Below are 18,544 nucleotides of genomic sequence, written 5' to 3'. Positions count from 1 at the left end.
TTAGGGGAGCCTGTCTAGATCTGGAAGGCTAGGGAAGGTAGTATTATAAACTATTCTTTTTCGTTGTTGTTGTTGAGACAGAGTCTCCCTCTGTCACCCCAGCTGGAGTGCAGGGACACAACCACAGCTCACTGCAGCCTTGACTTCCTAGGCTCAAGCAATTCTCCTACTTCAGCCTCCAGAGTTGCTAGGCAATTTTTTTTTTAAACAAATCTTTTGTAGAGATGGGGTCTTTCTATGTTGCCCAGGCCGGTCTCAAACTCCTGGGCTCAAGTGATCCTCCTGCCTTGGCCTCCCAAAGTGCTGGGATTACACACATGAGCCACCATGCCTGACAACGACTTACATTTCTAAAACACATTTAAGTTTGAAAAGCTGTCATACAGCTGGGCAAGGTGGCTCACGCCTGTAATCCCAGCACTTTGGGAGGCTGGGGCGGGTGGAACAAGAGGCTAGGAGTTCAAGACCAGCCTGGCCAAGATGGTGAAACCCCGTATCTACTAAAAATACAAAAATTAGCCACGCATGGTGGCAGGTGCCTGTAATGCCAGCTACTCGGGAGGCTGAGGCAGAGAATTGTTTGAACCTGGGAGGTGGAGGTTGCAGTGAGCCAAGATCATGCCACTGCACTCCAGCCCGGGCAACAGAGCAAGACTCCGTCTCAAAAAAAAAAAAAGAAAGAAAAAGAAAGGCTTTCATACCTTATCACATCAGTCTGTAGGGAATTTTCCACCAGTTAGACATCAATGAGGATAGAAAAAGGATAATCTATCAATCATGGGAAGAATGTCTTGAGTTCTCTGTTTTTGCAGTACTGGGGAGGAGGGGTTTCTCTATGCCACCTCCAGGTGTTGCACCCAGTTCTCTTGGGGACCAAAAGAAGATCTTTGTGAAGCAGCTGACAGAATGAGGGATATATCTGGGATTCGCTGGGGTCCACACGTTGTCCACTTGACATCAGTGCCCTTCATTGAGATGCAGCCCCCTGGAGGCAGGGAGCAGGACATAGCCACTTCTGTATTCTAGATCACAGGTGGTGGATAGCTGTGGAATGGACCAGCTCTTTCACTGACCCATGTGACTTTGTCCCATGATATCACCTCTGGACTCCTCAGTTTCTCATCCGTAAAAGAATAATGATAGTATCTGCAATGACTTACCGAGAGAATTAACTAAGTGAATATGAAAGCATTCCGTTATTTACCTGGCAGTAGAAGCTCTTGGTATGTGTCAGAATTATTCTTAGCTGGCACACGTTTACCTCTGCAACAAACATGCACGTTCTGCACATGTATCCTGGAACTTAAAGTGAAATTTAAAAAAGAAAAGATTTTTAAAAATTATTATTCTCAGCTGGGCTTGGTGGTTCACCCCTGTAAACCTAGCATTTTGGGAGGCCAAGGAGGGCAGACTGCTTGAGCCCAGGAGTTTGAGACCAGCCTGAGCAAAAGGGTGAGACCCTGTCTCTATGAAAAAATACAAAAATTAGCCAGGTGTGGTGGCCAGCGCCTGCAGTCTCAGCTACTTGAGAGGCTGAGATGGGAAGATGGCTTGAGCCCAGGAGGTTGAGGCTACAGTGAGCCACAATCGCATCACTGCACTCCGGCCTGGGTGACAGTGAGACCCTGTCTCAAAAACAAACAAGCAAACAAACAATAAAAGAATTATTCTCATTGAGTGGTGGAGATCCATTTATAAATCAGGTCTTCAGCATTTTCCCTAAAGTGAGAGACTTATTTGCTTCACATTGTTCATGAAATGTAATAACAAAGATCTCCACAGATCACAGAAAAACACAAGCTGGATGTTAAGTAGTTTTTATTATTATTTGGGTTTTGAAATATTGGGATTCTTTCTCTGGGAACTTTCCCAGGCTCTATAGATATTGAGGCCCCTTTAAGAGGTTAAGACAAAGATCACTGCCTGAAACCTTCAATGGCCCAACTTCCAAACACAACTATGTCAAACACAGGGGTCGCTGGGTTTTAGAGGTCCTGGAAAGGCCCTGTGACAAATCGATTTTGGGTGAAGTTGAGGGCACGCTCCAGCTCTGGAATGTCCTATGTAGATTGCGCTTCTTTGATGTTACTATCGAAAGACCAATTATACAGAACCATTTTTATCATTATCATCCTCCTCCTCCTTATCTTTCTGTTTGATGAATTCTGGAATTTTGCCAACCCAGGCAGCTTGTAAAATAAATTCTCTCTGCTATTTGTACGGAGCCTTAAATCATGAACACCAGCTGTTTCTCGTATTTGAAGTAAAGCTCCAGGTGTACTGGGGGACATCCAGGGAGCACAGGCAGCTTTCACCTCCTCTGGAATACGCAGGTTCTGTGGTGCAGCTGGGTAATTTGCTCCTTTTGAGCAGAAAGTGAATCTCATGCTTTTTTGTATCTCCTGCAAGGCTTAGCTCAGCAGCTAGCAAATATTTGTTGATTCGATTTGCTGCAGGGCAGCTGGTTAACAATTGCAAAAGCCGTATTCTCAGCAAGTCAGGGCAACAGGAAAAAAGTATTTTTCCCAACAAACATTATCAGTGGAATTTTGGAAAATACATTGGAATGTATGTCCCTGAGTTCTAAGAGAGAGCATAAATTAGACATTCGGAGATAAGGAAGGCCTGATATTGGTTACACATTGCTTGCAGCTTTGTAGTGATTTATAGTTTTAAAGTACTTTATAGCTATTGGATAATTAAATTATCACAATCACCCAGTGATAGATGCAGGCTGGGGATTATCATCCTTATTTCACTGTTGAGGAATCGACTGTTAAAGAGGCAAAGGACCATGCCCAGACTGAAGGCGCTGGACATGGCGAAGCCGATTGTCAAGAGCGGCTCTATGGATTGTTGCTAAGGGAGCAAAAGGGCAGGAGATGCTTTGCTGATTTTGGTTTTGAATTTGAATGCCTTTAAAACACACATAGCTCCTGCAGCTCCTCTGGTCTCACACTGTTGTATTTTGTGCTCGGCTCCTGAAACCTTTTGGTTTTCAGTTGTGCACTCATGAGAGGGAATTTAGGGAGCAAAAGCCAGGTCTGCCTCACCGGTGGAGGGTTCCCGTTGTTCCTACAGGCTCTCCCCCTAGGGGTCTGGGCTCAGGATTGCCACCAGGGAGAGTTATGGCTAATATTTTAATGCAAAACACCTGGAATGGGCTGATGACTAATTCCAAGCTTTAGGGACTTTATGTCTTTTCATAGGGATTCTCAGCCTGTAGAACCACCTATCCCCATTTTTATTAGATTCTCACATCCTTAGATGACAAAATGTCCACTTGTCTCAACAAGCAAATAGATGTAGTCTGTTTGAGTATTTAAGCAATTCGGCCTAGTCTTAGAAAACCATTAGGCCCAGTTTTGGGTTTGTAAGCCCTTCATGGGTGGAGCCAAGGTTTTATTCATTTAGAATCCTCAGCACCTAAGCACACAATGGTACATCATAAGAGGTAAAGAATGGGCCAGCACAGTGGCTTACATCTGTAATCCCAGCAGTTTGGGAGACCAAGGCGGGTGGATCTTGAGGTCAAGAGATCAAGATCATCCTGACCAATGTGGTGAAACCCTGTCTCTACTAAAAATACAAAAATTAGCTGGGTGTGGTGGTGCTTGCCTATAGTCCCAGCTACTCGGGAAGCTGAGGCAGGAGAATCGCTTGAGCCTGAGAGGTGGAGGTTGCAGTGAGCCAAGATCCTGCCACTGCACTCTAGCATGGTGACAGAGCGAGACTCTGTCTCAAAAAAAAAAAAAAAAAAAAAAAAAAAGGTATTGAATGAATATCTGCAGCGGGACCAATTCCACATCGGATCCCAAAGACGCCTGGAATATTCTTTCTGCTTATCTCACTGGCTGCAGCAATCTTCCTCCCTCAGCTCTGAGCCCCTCGCCGTGACACTGTTCTTTCTGATGGATGTGAGAAGCACAGAGGTCAGGGAAAGCAAAGACCTTCTCTTCCCATTTCAGCAAATCTGTATTGGAAAGCTCAGAGACACGAGGCCCAGTGGGAAAGGATAACCTGTCTCCTCACTGTGAAGTGGTATTTCTAAAATGCTTCCAGAGGCAGCGGGCAGATGGACAGGTATTAACTTGGTTAAAGAGACATTAAAGAAGAAGGCACTAGATCTTCCTCCCTCCCTCCTGCCCCAGGGCCACCCATACAATCAGTATTTACCAGGCATATCTCTGTATGTCCTTGTGGGCTTTCTGGAACCTGACTCCTATCTAGGAGTGTTCTGTTTACTCAGGAAAACCAGTGAAGGACACGTATAGCCAGAAAGAGATTAATTCAAGCTGGAAAGTGAACACTTTGCTGGGCTGGGGAAGGCCTGTTCATGAGTAGTGCTGGCCCTGGAAGAGGGTATTTCCTTCCCGCTTGCTGCCAGCACTGCAGAGAGATGGAAAGGCCCAGATGCCAGCCTTGCTGTTGTGGAGGCCGAGCGTATCATAACTTTTGGAAATTAAATCAGGAGATTAGGAGGAGGATGTCCAGAGATGTTTCCTTTACTCCCAGAAGAAGAAATAGAAACACGTTGATCAATGTTCTTCTGGGCCGTTCATACCAGAAAGGGCTTTTACTCCAGCAATACTAAGATTTTTTTTTATTTCTCTGACACTTGGATCCAAATACATAGACTCTTCCTCAACAGCTGCCATTGATATGTGATCAGTGTAAGGCTCAGAGGGCAGCTGTTGCTTAGAACTTGACAGCCCTGTGTTCTCAACCTTCAGCATCCTGAAGCGTCTCTCAAATTTCTCACGATCTCAATGCCCAGGGTATTTCTGTGCTCCTGGGAAAAGACAGGCCTTACTCTTACAGAAAGAACCGTTTTCCAGAGTCAGGCTACCTTCTCCTTACCTACATGATACATTCCTGAACATATATGTACATCTACATGTATATAAAGCCTGAAGCATGCAAGTCTAGCAGTAGACACAGGTTATAATGAGAAGTCTGTTTCCAGTGAGCCAAAATCCTGCTGCTCAAATAGAATGACAATATCAGGCAAAACCGGGGAGCTCGTCAGAAACAGAATCTGTGGTTCTACTCCAGACCTACTGCATCAGGATCCGCATTAAATAGAATTCCAGGTAATTCACATGCACAGCAAAGCGTGGGGAGCACAGAGCTAAAAAATACATGACTAATCATATCTCGCCTCATCAACTTTTAGACAGGTGGTCTCCACCTTGGCTATACATCAGAATCACACAGGGGCTTTTAAAAACTACTGACGCTTGAAGCTTTACCCCAGACCAATGGAAACAGAATCTCTGGACACCGATTTTGTAAAAATCCGTCCAGGTGGTGCTAATGGTCTTTCGAGGTGAAGACTACCGTTTTAAACTCTATTTCCGGCGCCATTTTCCCAACCTTTTATACATCCACTGGGAGACAGTTCTCCTCAGGCCTTTTATATTTCTGCATATCTAGATTATTCCAGATGATCTTTTCAAGGATGTTAGAATAAAAACAACCTTGGAAGATAGAGACAATATTTTCCTCTGGAGTGAAGGACAGATCTGTTTACTATTACAATAGACTTAATGTTCCTTCTAGAGCAAAGGGCGGCAGGTAGGCTTACTACCTATTAGAAAATATTTGGGGACTTCTGGCTTTAGTGCTGACATGTAGAGAGCTTAGAAATTCTTTTAAACTCTTTCAACAAGAAATAAGTTGAATATGCTGAAAGTTAATGACTTTTCTTGGACCTATCAGAGAACTGAGCTCCCAAGGCAAACTGCCACCCCCAAATCTGGAGAGACAGGCAAACCTGCTGCTCCAGGTACACAGCTGTGATCTGTGTAGCCGGAGCAGAAGTTGTTAACGCCATAAGCTGGTAAAAAACACTTACATGGTAACTTTGATGTAATTGGAAGCTGAGTGTGAACCTGCTTGAGAGTGAGAAACCCCTGGGGGCCTACAGCCTTAGGGGCTCCTCCAATATGATTGTGGATCTTACCTCCAGAAACTCCACCAGGTTTTCATAACGAAGAGCCGAGGAAAACTCTCTGCTGTTTCTGGCAAGGTAGAGGAAAGGTAACCATTTTGAAATGTGCCCAGAGTGTTCTTCATAACAAAGGCCCACTCTGCTAGGAGAAGATTTTACCAGAGCCTTCTCTATTTGCGGGAAGGGAAATTATTCAAATCCAGTCCCCTCTAATATTCCTATCTCAGCCAAAAGAGGGGGGAAAAAAGCTAAGAAACACTTGTGAAAGTCACAGCCCAGAGACCTACTCATCTCATAATCATAAGATGATAGAACATCCCCTCACCCCACACCCCGCCCATTACCACCACACTGACAGGGCAGGAGTATAATTAAACTGGATTGAAGCTGAAAGAGCAGCAAGATGTTGACTTCCTCGGAGGAGGAGTACTTGGGGAAGCCAAAAGACAACAGGGGAGACAAAACCAAAGACCGCCGAGGAATTGGAAGCCTCTGGCACCAATAACTACAGCAAACATTAAACACAGCCCAACTCCTAGCCAGACTAATAAAATCTCACACCGAAATCCTATTTACCTCGGTTTCTATTAGTCAATAAATCATGTCCAGCTTTCAAAAAAAAAAAAAAAAAAAAAAAAAACTCAAGGTATGTTAAAAGGCAAAACAAAACAAAACCCAAAACCAAAATCAAAAACATTGTCTATAGCTGGGTGTGGTGGCACGTGCCTGTAGTCCCAGCTACTCAGGAGGCTGATGAGGAGGATCGCTTGAGGCCAAGAGTTCGAGGCTGCAGTGAGCTGTGATAGTGCCATTGCGCTCCAGCCTGGGCAACAGAATAAGACTTTGTCTCTGGAAAAACAAAACGAAGTAAAACAAAGCAAAAGCTGTCTAAAGAGAAAAAGCAAGCAACAGAACCAAACTCAAATATGATACAGATTCTGGAATTATCATGCAGGGAGTTAAAAATAACAATGATTAAAGCAGAGTGTGGTGGTTCATGCCTACGTTTCAGGTATTTGGGAGGCTGAGGCAGGAAGGTTGCTTGGGCCCAGGAGTTTGAGTCCAGACTAGGCAACATAGTGAGACCCTGTCTCTAGAAAAAACGTAAAATAAAAAAAATAAAAATAAAATGACAATGATAAATGTGTTAAATGTTCTAAGGGAAAAGGTAGACAGGTAATGTAAGCAGCAGAAAGATGGAAACTCTAAGAAAGAATCAAAAGGAAGTGTTATAAATCAGAAACACTGTAACAGAAACAAAGAATGCCTTGGATGAGCTCACTATTGGTAAACTAGACAGGCCAAGGAAAGAATCAGTGAAATTGAAGGGAGAAAAACACTTCTCGCATTGAAATGCAAAACAGAGAGGATGAAAAAACCCAGAACAGAACACCCAAGAACTGCGGGACAATTTCAAAAGGTGTAATGTACATGTAATGGGAATGCCAGAAAGAAAAGAGAGAACAGAGCCAAATAGATATTTAAAGTAATATGCTTGAGAATTTTCTAAAATTAATAGACACCAAACATATATCTAGGAATCTCAGAGAAAACCAAGAAAGATAAATACCAATAGACTATACCTACGCATAACATAAACTGAAAAATAAAATGAAGTCTTGAAAGAAGCCAGAGGGAACACTTGACCACTATACCTGTAGAGAGCAAGAATGAAAACCACAGCCAACTTCTTGTCAGAAACTATGCCAGCAAGTAGAAAGTGAAGTGAAATATTTAAAGTGTTGACAGGAAAAAACCCAGCAACCTAGAATTATATACCCAGTGACATTATCCTTCAAGAGCAAAGGATAGGCTGGGCACAATGGCTCATGCCTGTAATCCCAGCACTTTGGGAGACTGAGGAAGGCAGATCACCTGAGGTCAGGACTTTGAGACCAGCCGGGTCAACATGACAAAACCCTGTCTCTACCAAAAATACAAAAATGAGCCAGGCATGGTGGCACCCACCTGTAATCCCAGCTACTCAAAAGGCTGAGGCAGAAGAATCACTTGAATACAGGAGGTGGAGGTTTCAGTGAGCTGAGATCATGCCACTGCACCCCTGTACCCCAGCCTGGGTGACAGAATGAGACTCTGAGAGAAGGAAGGAAGGAAGGAAGGAAGGAAGGAAGGAAGGAAGGAAGGAAGGAAGGAAGGAAGGAAGGAAGGAGGGAGGGAGGGAGGGAGGGAGGGAGGGAGGGAGGGAGGGAGGGAGGGAGGGAAGGAAGGAAGGAAGGAAGGAAGGAAGGAGAGAAAGAAAGACAGTGAAGGATAAATATTTTCTCAGACAGACAAATACTGAGGGAATTTATCACCAGTTGATCTGCTCTACAAGAAATGCTAAAAGAAGTATTTCAGTGAGTAGGAAAATAGTATGTCAGAAATTCACATATACATAAAGGGAAGAAGAAGGAATAAATGAAAGTAAAATAATCTTATTTTCTTATTCTTAATTTATCTAAAAGATAACTATTTGTTTAAAGCAATAATAGTAGCAATGTATTGTGTGATTAAAACATATGGATAAGTGAAATAAATTTCAGCGATGTCATAAGGGACAGGAGAAAAAAATTGGGAACACTTTGTTATAAGGTACCTGTACTACATGTGAAGTGGTCTAGTATCATTTGCAAGTGAACTTTGATCAAAAACCAGACATGAGGTTACAAAGGCAGAACCTTGCTCATAGTGGTGCTCCGGAAATAGCTTTCACTTCATACATAGCTTTCAAGGATAGTGAAATTCTGCAATATCTATCAGCATGAATTTAAATAAATTTTAATTTTAAAAATCAGACTTTGCCACCCAACACTATGTGAAAGAGGCACTTAGAGAAACAAAGGCACGGCAGTGTGCAAAATACATGTGCAAAATAAATTCATGTAAGAACTTTAGGCAGAAGTCTTCAGATTTTTTCATCCTGCATCCCTATAATTAAAAAAAAAAACTAGCTTGTCACGCTCAACATATGTAATTATGTATTTATAAATTATGTTCAAATGCCACTGCACTCACATATTTTATACAACATAAAAATTGAAATAAAAAGAATGAGATAAAAATATAGCTAGTCTTAATAGTTTCGTCCTTTACCCCCTGGTAGAAATGAATGCCTCACTTTGGAAATCACTGGATGTGATTGAAAATGCTTCTGATTCTTGACTCTGATTTACCTTGAGCTCTCTAATAGACTTGAATAATCTCATAAACAAATGCCTGCCTCTTCAAGTAGACCCGGCAGGCAAACTACGGCCTGCAGATCAAATCTAGTCTCAAGCTAAAAATGGTTTTTACATTTTTAAATATAAAAAAGACTCTTCAGGCTGGGCACAGTGGCTTGTGCCTGTAACCCCAGCACTTTGGGAATCTGAGGTGGGAGATCCCTTGAGCCCAGGAGTTCATAGCAGCATAGCAAGACCCCTGGGCAACATAGCAAGACCCCTTCTCTACAAAATTTTTTTTTTAAGACGGAGCCTCGTTCTGTCGCCCAGGCTGGAGTACAGTGGCGCGATCTCAGCTCACTGTGATCTCTGTCCCCCAGTTTCAAGCAATTCTCCTGCCTCAGCCTCCTGAGTAGCTGGGACTACAGGCGTGCACCATCACGCCCAGCTAATTTTTTATATTTTTCATAGAGACGGGGTTTCACCATTTTAGCCAGGATGGTTGATCTCTTGACCTCATGATCTGCCCCTCCCAAAGTGCTGGGATTTCAGGTGTGAGCCACTGTGCCTGACCAAAAATTTTTTTTAATTAAAGAGAAAAACCAGGCTCTTCAGTGAGAACAGTTGCTCTGTCTTACTTTCTGGATCCCCAAAGCCTAAAATATTTGCTTTTTGGCCCTTTCCAGAAAAAAATGTTCTGGCCCCTGTACAGGGAAAGCGTGTGGGTCACCCTTACCTTTCCTCTACATGGTGAGGTCTTTGAAAGCGCCGCACAGGGCTGTACGGTGGCTCTCCAGGCCCAAGGGGCTGGCCTTGGCTGCAGCTGCACCCCTTCCTTCACCTGTAGGCTACCAACCCACTGTCTCACTGGGAGCAGACCCTCAGCCTGCGCTCTTGGGCATCTCATGGTGGTCACTAGGTAGGTCCCAGAGGACCGGACACTAGGCACCCACCCAGGGAGCCCCAGCCCCAGCCCACTTCCTCCCAGTATCTCTGAGGGGTTTAGCAAGTGACATGCTCTGGCACTCCAACCCATAGCTCTTGCTGCCCTGTGGCTGGTGGGCGGGGGTGAGTCTGGCCTCTATCCAGGCATCCAGCTGGCAGGGAAGGGGTGGGTGAAGTACAGTTGAGAGGAGGCCAGCTGGGTGCCTGGATGGAGGCAGCCATGTGGCAGAGGGTTGCCCAAGAATTATATCAACTGCTGGGCTTATGTCTGGTCAGGGACGTACGTCCTGGGGGAGATGGAGGCAAGACCTTGGTGTTAGAGGCCTGCATTTGAGGATGACACCAGGGGAGGGAGGTCCCTGGTTGTGGGGGGGTGAGAGTGAGGTCCAGTAACTAAACACGGGGAGCAGGTCAGAACAAAGATTTAGGAGCTCTGGGCTGAGGGAGGCAGAGCTGAGCGGAGCAGGCAAGGGTGAAGGTCCAGATGCAAAGGCTTGGTTGCCTGAGCTTGAGGGAGTCATTGGAATGAGTGAAATAACAAATTAGTCAACACATAGGTCCTGGGCAGACGCCTGGCCTTACACAGGGTTCCTGGGATGGCACAAATGGAATACGACCCCCCAGCGTATGACGACTTTGTGTTTGCAGATGCCTGTAAAGAATTAGAATCTCGGCCAGGCGCGGTGGCTCAAGCCTGTAATCCCAGCACTTTGGGAGGCTGAGGCGGGTGGATCACGAGGTCAAGAGATGGAGACCATTCTGGTCAACATGGTGAAACCCCGTCTCTGCTAAAAATACAAAAAATTAGCTGGGCATGGTGGGGTGCGGCTGTAATCCCAGCTACTCAGGAGGCTGAGGCAGGAGAATTGCCTTGAACCCAGGAGGCGGAGGTTGCGGTGAGCCGAGATCGCGCCATTGCACTCCAGCCTGGGTAACAAGCGCGAAACTCCATCTCAAAAAAAAAAGAATTAGAATCTCTGGTGTGTGTGACGGAGGCAAAAGGCATAATTAGTTAAACTGGGGAGATAGGGTCAGTAGGCTGGGGTTCCCCACGGTGGGTGGCCCCAGGCTGGAATTTGCATGAGAAAGTAGATTTCAAACCTCTAGTCCAGAGCAGCATTAACCAGCCTTTTTGTGCGTTTCATTGTTTTCTTGGACTTTTAATATTTCATTTCCTGAAAGCGCCAGCTTGACATATTTCTGAAAGGTGGGATAAACCTGGTTTTTTTGTTAATTAAATCACATTTTGAGTGTACTGGGAGAGCTTCCATTTTAAGAAACAGTGGCAAATCCTCTCGATAATCAAAGAATCTTTTTAGAATGGGAACGATCGTGCTTCTGTTCTGTTTTTAAAGATTACACTCGATGTATTTATTAAGCACCCAAAGGGGACTTTCGGAGACTAACACATAATTTAGTTTGGAACTTTTGTTTGCAGATATTGGAGTACCTCATTCAATCTCCGGAGACGCCCAGGGTGGTCCCCAGCTAGATAGGGGAATTAATACCTTTAATGAGAAAGGGATTCAGGGCTAGAGTCAGATTTCCTGCAATCTCCCCATCACGCTCTGTCTAGTTAACTCCTTCACATTTTAACTAACTCGGCTCTAATTCTATTGTTTAGCTGTTTTTTTTTTTTTAAGTTTTAAATTTGTGTATGTGATCAAATATATATGACAGACATTTACCATTTTGTTGTGTGGAGTTCAGCGGCATTAAGTGTATCTGCCCTGTTCGGCAACCATCACCATCATCCATCTCTAGGACTTTTTCATCTTCCTAAACTGAAACTACCTCCTCAGGAAACAGCTTCCCATTTGCCCACTGGCAACCACTATTTCACTTGCTGTCTCCATGAACTGGACTACTCTAGGTATTGAATGCCACTTTTACAACTTCTCTGTAATTTAATGGGTCACACAGCACATGGTATGAAGAGTCAGAGTTCTTCAAGACTTGTTATAAAAAGCAACAGAAGGTCGGGCGTGGTGACTCACACCTGTAATCTCAGCACTTTGGAAGGCCGAGGTGGGTGGATCATCTGAGCTTGGGAGTTCGAGACCAGCCTGACCAACATGGAGGAACCCCGTCTCTACTAAAAATACAAAATTAGCCAGGCATAGTGGTGCATGCCTGTAGTCCCAGCTACTCAGGAGGCTGAGGTAGGAGAATTGCTTGAACCCCGGAGACGGAAGTTGCGGTGAGCCGAGATCACGCCATTGCACTCCAGTCTGGGCAACAAGGGCAAAACTCTGTCTCAAAAAAAAATAAAACAAAAAAACCAGAGACCTGCTCCTCGCTTTCTTCCCAGGTCTTGCTCTCTGGCAATAACCATGTTCAGTTCTTTTAGCCTTGATGTTCAACATTTATAAGACTAGTAAAGTGCTTACATTGCTACTTCTTGATTTTTCAGTTTGGGGCATTTTTTATTGATTCTCACTATAAAAAGTAAATTAACTTTCCCATATTTCCTTTAAAATATGTTTTGTTGTGAAGTATATCATATGTACGAGATCCTGTATAAAACTTCAGTGGCTGTTAACAATAAAATTAATAGCCAGGCGGGGCAGCGCATACCTATAATCCCAGCACTTTGGGAGGCCAAGGCAGGTGGATCACTTGAGGTCAGCCTCGCCAGCAAGGTGAAACCCCATCTCTCCTAAAAATACAAAATTAGCTGGATGTGGTGGCGGGTGCCTGTCATCCCAGCTACTGGGAGGCTGAGGCAGGAGAATCGCTTGAAGTTGGGAGGTGGAGATTGCAATGAGCAGAGATCGAGCCACAGCACTCCAGCCTGGGCGACAGAGTGAGACTCCATCTAAACAAACAAACAAACAAAAAGATCAAATTAAATTAAATGAACACTTTTACACTATTGTTCAGCTTAAGAACAAGAATGTAATGTTGAGTAGCCTGCACATGTCCTGCAAGTGGGACACTCCTTCCCTTTCCTTTTCTAGACAAAGCCACCAATCCATGCTAATAATTTTCTTTCTTTTCCTTGTAGTTGCCGCATATGAACGTATTCCTAAACGATACGTTGTTTTGTGGATGTATATAAATGGAAACACAGTGTGTGTTCTGACTTGACTTCTTTCACTCAACATTCCGTTTTTTGAGGTTCAACCATGTGGCTGCATGGCGCTGTAGGTGACCCCTTTGCTCTGCTCTGTTGTATTCCATTGTACGATGACATCTACATTTATTCAGCCAACCTTGTACATATGTTCTGGTGACATGTGCAAGAGTTTCTCTTTTTATTTTTGTTTTATTTTTTGAGACAGGGTCTCACTCTGTTGCCCAGGCTGGAGTACAGTGGTGTGATCACAGCTCACTGTACCCTCTACCTCCCAGGTGCAGGTCATCCTCCCACCTCAGCCTCCCAAGTAGCTGGGACCACAGGTGCACACCATCACACCTGGCTAATTTTAACTTTTTGTAGAGATGGGGGTCTTACTCTGTCGCTCAGGCTGGAGTGCAGTAGTGTGATGACATTGAGTTTTCTTGTTTAAGAATATTGTATACTGTTAGATTTGTTTGGAATGCTAGCAATTTCCAATAGTTTTATAATTGTCTCCACAAAGTATGGAGGCCAAAGTAACTCCATCTTGGATGCTAATCTGCCATGTTGACTTCTGGTTGCTCCCGGATTGGGGAAGGCCTTGGGGTTTCCAGTTTGTCTGTTGTTCCTTGTGTGGGAGTATGTGCTAGCCGTGATTCTTGTCCTTGGCTTGGCACAGGCTTGATACTGTCATCCTTCAACTGTCCTACACATCCCTTCTCAGTTATCCTGTCTCTGTGGAATGGGCCATGGGTCTGGGGGGTAACGGCGCAGGAATCCACCAGCTTCACCAACACCTAAGACACAGACATGCTTGTGTTTGTAAGTCCCTATTAAATGTTTCTTTCTAAAGAACAGATTTGTCAGCCTCTTTCTTGGATCTCTCAGCTTCCTAAGACTTTGGGGGCAGGTTTGCATATACCTGCTTACTTCAAACAGGGAGGATTGCACATTGCTTGTTAGAATTATTACTGATTTTTTTTTTTTGAGAAGGGATGTCCCAAGTAGCTGAGACCACAGGTTCATGCCACCATGCCTGGCTAATTTAGTTCTATTTTTTGTAGGGACAATGTCTCCCTATGTTGCCCAGGCTGGTCTTGAACTCCTGTCCTCAAGCAATCCTCCCTCCTTGGTCTCCCAAAGTGTTGGGATTACAGGCATGCACCACTGCACCTGGCCATGTGTTTTCTTTTGTTAGCATTGACCTGGAATATATATTTTCCATTCTTGACTTTGAGTCTCTCTTTGTTCTTATGGTTTAAGAGTGCCTCTTGTGAAACCATATAGCTAGTATCTTTTTCTTTCCTTCATTTTTGAGACAGTCTTGTTCTGTCACCCAGGCTGGAGTGCCGTGGCATGATCTTGGCTCACTACAACCTCAGCCTCCCAGGATTGAGCGATTTTCCCACCTCAGCCTCCTAAGTAGCTGGGATTATTCCCACCACCATGCCCAGCTAATTTTTGTATTTTTAGTAGAGATAGGGTTTCACCATGTTGGCCAGGCTGGTCTCAAACTCCTGACCTCAGGTGATCCGCCTACCTTGGCCTCCCAAAGTGCTGGGATTGTAGGCCTGAGTCACCACACCTGGCCATATAGCTAGCATTTTAAATAAATCATATTGGGCCGAGCACAGTGGCTCACACCTGTAATCCCAGCCCTTTGGGAGGCCAAGGTGGGCAGATCACGAGGTCAAGAGATCAAGACCATCCAGCCAACAAGGTGAAACCCCGTCTCTACTAAAAATACAAAAATTAGCTGGGCATGGTGGTGCATACCTGTAGTCCCAGCTACTTGGGAAGGTGAGGCAGGAGAATTGCTTGAACCCAGGAAGCAGAAGTTGCAGTGAGCTGAGATTGTGCCACTGCACTCCAGCCTGGCGACAGAGTTCAACTCCGTCTCAAAAAATAAATAAAATAAATACAGAAATAAATAATATTGATTGTTTTTGTCTTGTACTGAAGAGTTGAATCCATTTACATTTAGTATTATTGCAGCTATATTTAGGCAAGTTTCTTCTTTTTATGCCCTTTCAAATTGTTCTACTTTTTTTTTTCTAGGCTCTGGGGTCTTTTTATGTTCTACTTTTAAAAATTCCTTTTTGTAGACCTATTTTCCTCATCTACTCCTGGTGTGTATTTCCTCCTTCATCTCATTTCATCTTTCCCCTTGCTAACTGTTTGGAAGTTATATACACTCGGCCCGTTCTTCTAGTTGTTGCTCTAGCTCATTGAACATGAATATTTACCAAAATCTGAAAAATTATCAGTGTCTCTCTTTTCTCCCAACAATTCTGGGACCTTAAGACACTTTAACTCTGATGACTCACTTGCACATAACATGCTATTCTTGTCCAGGACTTAAAACTTTGGTGTTAGATGATGCTGGGAAAATATTTCCTGAGATTTCATAACCACAAGTAAGCCCCCAACCTGAGTTTGTGGTTTACGTTTATGCTAACTATGCAGTCCAAATAAACGACCTTAAACTATTTAATTTAGAATGGTCTCAGGTTGGTAGTGTCCCCAGAAACTTATAGAAGTAAATGCAAATCTCCTCTGGAAGAACCCACCTTCAACCTAGGCCTCAAGGGAGTTCCATAGATAAGTGTTCAAGGAAAATGACTGGTTCACAGATACGTGACGTGAGAGAAAACGCACCATGAGTGAGAACCAGCGGAAAGAACATGCAGCAGAAATAGGCTTAGAATGTCTAGGAATTGTAATTATCTGACACAGAATATAAAATATCTGTCTTATACGTTCAAAGAAATATCAAGAAATTCTAAAATAGATAAGAAATTCAAGTCATTTGGGCTTGAATCAAAAAAAAGTATCAAGTAGAACTTCCAAAAATGAAAAATGAATACCATATTGTGTTGACTACAAAACAGGATTGATTTTATAAGATGCGTCACAATTTTAAGCGCCATCAAAAATACTGCCGATGGTCATTGCATGATGCCACCAATTGTAAGATGTATCCTGATTTTAGCAGTGTTAAAATGTGAAAAAAAAAAAAAAAAAAGGTTGAATCAATGAACTGTAGCAATTGAAATGTAAAACGTCACAGATCAATTAAATTGCAGATTAAACACAGCCAATGCAAGAATCAGTTAACTGGAATAATGACACAAATTTTTTTTTACAAATAAATTATTCAGAATGTAGCCCAGAGAGACAACACAATGGAAATATAACAGAATGGTTATGAGTCTTGGGGGCTAGAATGAGGTGGAACGAGTCAAAAATTCCAGATGAAGGTAACAGAGTGGAAAAGGGGCAATGTTTAAAAACATAATGGCTGAGAAATTTGGAAAATAGTGGAAAGCGAGTGATAGAGTGATACTCAGATACAGGAATTCAAATGATTCTCAAGCAAGACAAAGCAAAACAAAAATCCATACCTGGACATATGATGGTGTATCCGAAGAATACATGATAATAAAAGTGTGGAACATCCAAGGCAAAGAGAAGATCTTCAGAGCAACCAGGAACGGAGAGGTCACCTTCTGAAGAACAGTAAGTCAACAAACCGACTACCTTTCAGCAGCAAAAATGGAAGCCAGATAATATTTTCAATGTGCTGAGAGGAAAACAGTAATCAATTTAGAATTTCCATCCCAAAAACCCTTTCAAGAATGGGAGCAAAACCTTCCTCCCCTCCCCTCCCCTCCCCTCCCCTCCCCTCCCCTCCCCTCCCCTCCCCTCCCCTCCCCTCCCTTCCCCTCCCCTCCCCTCTCCTCCCTTCCCCTCCCCTCCCCTCTCCTCCCCTCCCCTCCCCTCCCCTTCTCTTTTCTTCTTTCCTTCCTGTCTTTCTTTTCTTGCCTTTCTTCTTCCTTTCCTTTTTCTTTTCTTTTTTTGACAGGTTTTTGTTCTGTCACCCAGGCTAGAGTATGGTTCACTGCAGCCTCAAACTCCTGGGCTCAATTGATCTGCTTGCTTCTCGAGTAGCTAGGACTACAGATGCATGCTATACCATGCCCAGCTAATTTTATTATTTTATTTTATTTTTGCAGAGATAGGGTCTCCCTGACTTGCCCAGGCTGGTCTCGGACTCCTGGGGTCAAGCAAACTCCTGGGCCCCTCTTGCCTTGGCCTCCCAAAGCACTGGGATTACAGGAGTGAGCTGCTACACCTGGCCAGGAATTTTCAAATAAATAAACACAGAAACCTTCACTAAAGGAAGGTTTGAAAAGATAGATTTGAAGCAGCGGGCAGATGATTTGAGATACACGGTCCATGCCGGTAGGAAAATCAAAAACTCCAGCATTCTGAGTTCTCCGAGGAAAAGCTTGCTTACCTCTTGGGTGTCTGGCTTTTCCTTCTTTTTGGGATCTGTAGATTCTTACGTTTGTGCCAACCCAGTGATGGCTTTAAAAAGTTGTTACTAAAAGTATTTTATCCTGCATTTGAGTTTTTCATTTGGATAGCATTGCTTAGGTATCTAACCCACTCACCAGCAGGAAATAAAAGCCTTCCACTAAAATTTCTGATTGAAGGAAATTCTCCTTCAGTCTACATGGAACCAACCCATCCACGTGGTGTGATGCACCTTTCCCTTGTGGCACAAACACCAGCCATAGTTTTACACTTACCTGGAGTCAGATGGGTTACCATTAGTCTCCAGGTCACTCTTCAGAAATGTAAGAGCCAGGTATGTGTTGCTTTCTATTTTACTTCCAGACTTTAGGAAGGGCCTGGCACATAGTAGGTATTCAGTGGAAATTTACTGCGTAAATGATTAGATGAATACTTAATTATGAGTGAAAAGCCAACATGAGGTATTAGGTCAAGCATAGCTATGTGTCTGCTTCAAACCCAGCCATAAGCTGGTAATTGTAGTTCATAAGCATAATTGGGTGCTCAAGCATGCATGTGTGAGATGTGTCACCCTGAAACCGTATTACGATGTCAGCACATTACCCGTCTACTATGAACTTAGAGGAAGAAAAATCAATAACAAATCCAGCCACTGGAGATGGTGCTTTCAGGGTTGGTGGATTCCCATAGAACTCTGCTGTTCAGTATGGTAGCCATTAGCCACATGTGGCTATTAAAATTTTACTTAAATTAATTAAAGTTAAATAAAACCCCAAACTCAGTTTCCCAGGCACAATAGCCACATTTCAAGTGGTTAGTGGCTATCCTCTTGGGCCACGTGGACACAGAACATTTCCATTGTCACAGAAAGTTCTATTGGAAGCTGTGTCATAGAATTCTCAAAAATTCCCAACTGCTTCTCTCTCTCTCTCACTCTTGTTCTTGCTCTCTCACTCTTTCTATTCCCACCCTTAAGCCAAGTACAGGGATACTTGTCTCATTATTAGTGGCTTAAAATGATGTTTTTGAACAAGAAGACGCTGGGTTCTTTTGGTGACTAGCACCATCTCCATTTTTTTCCTTTGAAATTCCCTTTTATTTCCA

At 43.6% G+C, this 18,544-nt stretch overlaps 1 long non-coding RNA gene and 1 pseudogene across 1 annotated transcript; one reads left to right on the top strand and one right to left on the bottom strand.

Moving 5' to 3' along the window:
- Nucleotides 1-1,822: 1,822 nt before the first annotated feature.
- LOC118143785 (uncharacterized) lies at nt 1,823-18,486 on the bottom strand. The gene is made up of 5 exons (XR_013524268.1): nt 17,716-18,486; nt 16,525-16,703; nt 6,680-6,802; nt 5,966-6,023; nt 1,823-4,792 (listed from the first exon to the last, which is right to left on the bottom strand). It is a non-coding gene; the product is annotated as an uncharacterized LOC118143785 (long non-coding RNA).
- Nucleotides 17,956-18,053, top strand: LOC118144022 (small nucleolar RNA U13; annotated as a pseudogene).
- Nucleotides 18,487-18,544: the final 58 nt, after the last annotated feature.

This window comes from Callithrix jacchus, chromosome 11 (genome assembly GCF_049354715.1).
Source record: "Callithrix jacchus isolate 240 chromosome 11, calJac240_pri, whole genome shotgun sequence".
NCBI classification, from domain to species: Eukaryota; Metazoa; Chordata; class Mammalia; order Primates; family Cebidae; genus Callithrix; species Callithrix jacchus.
Note: the sequence above shows the minus strand (reverse complement) of the source record. Positions and strands in the feature narration are given on the sequence as shown.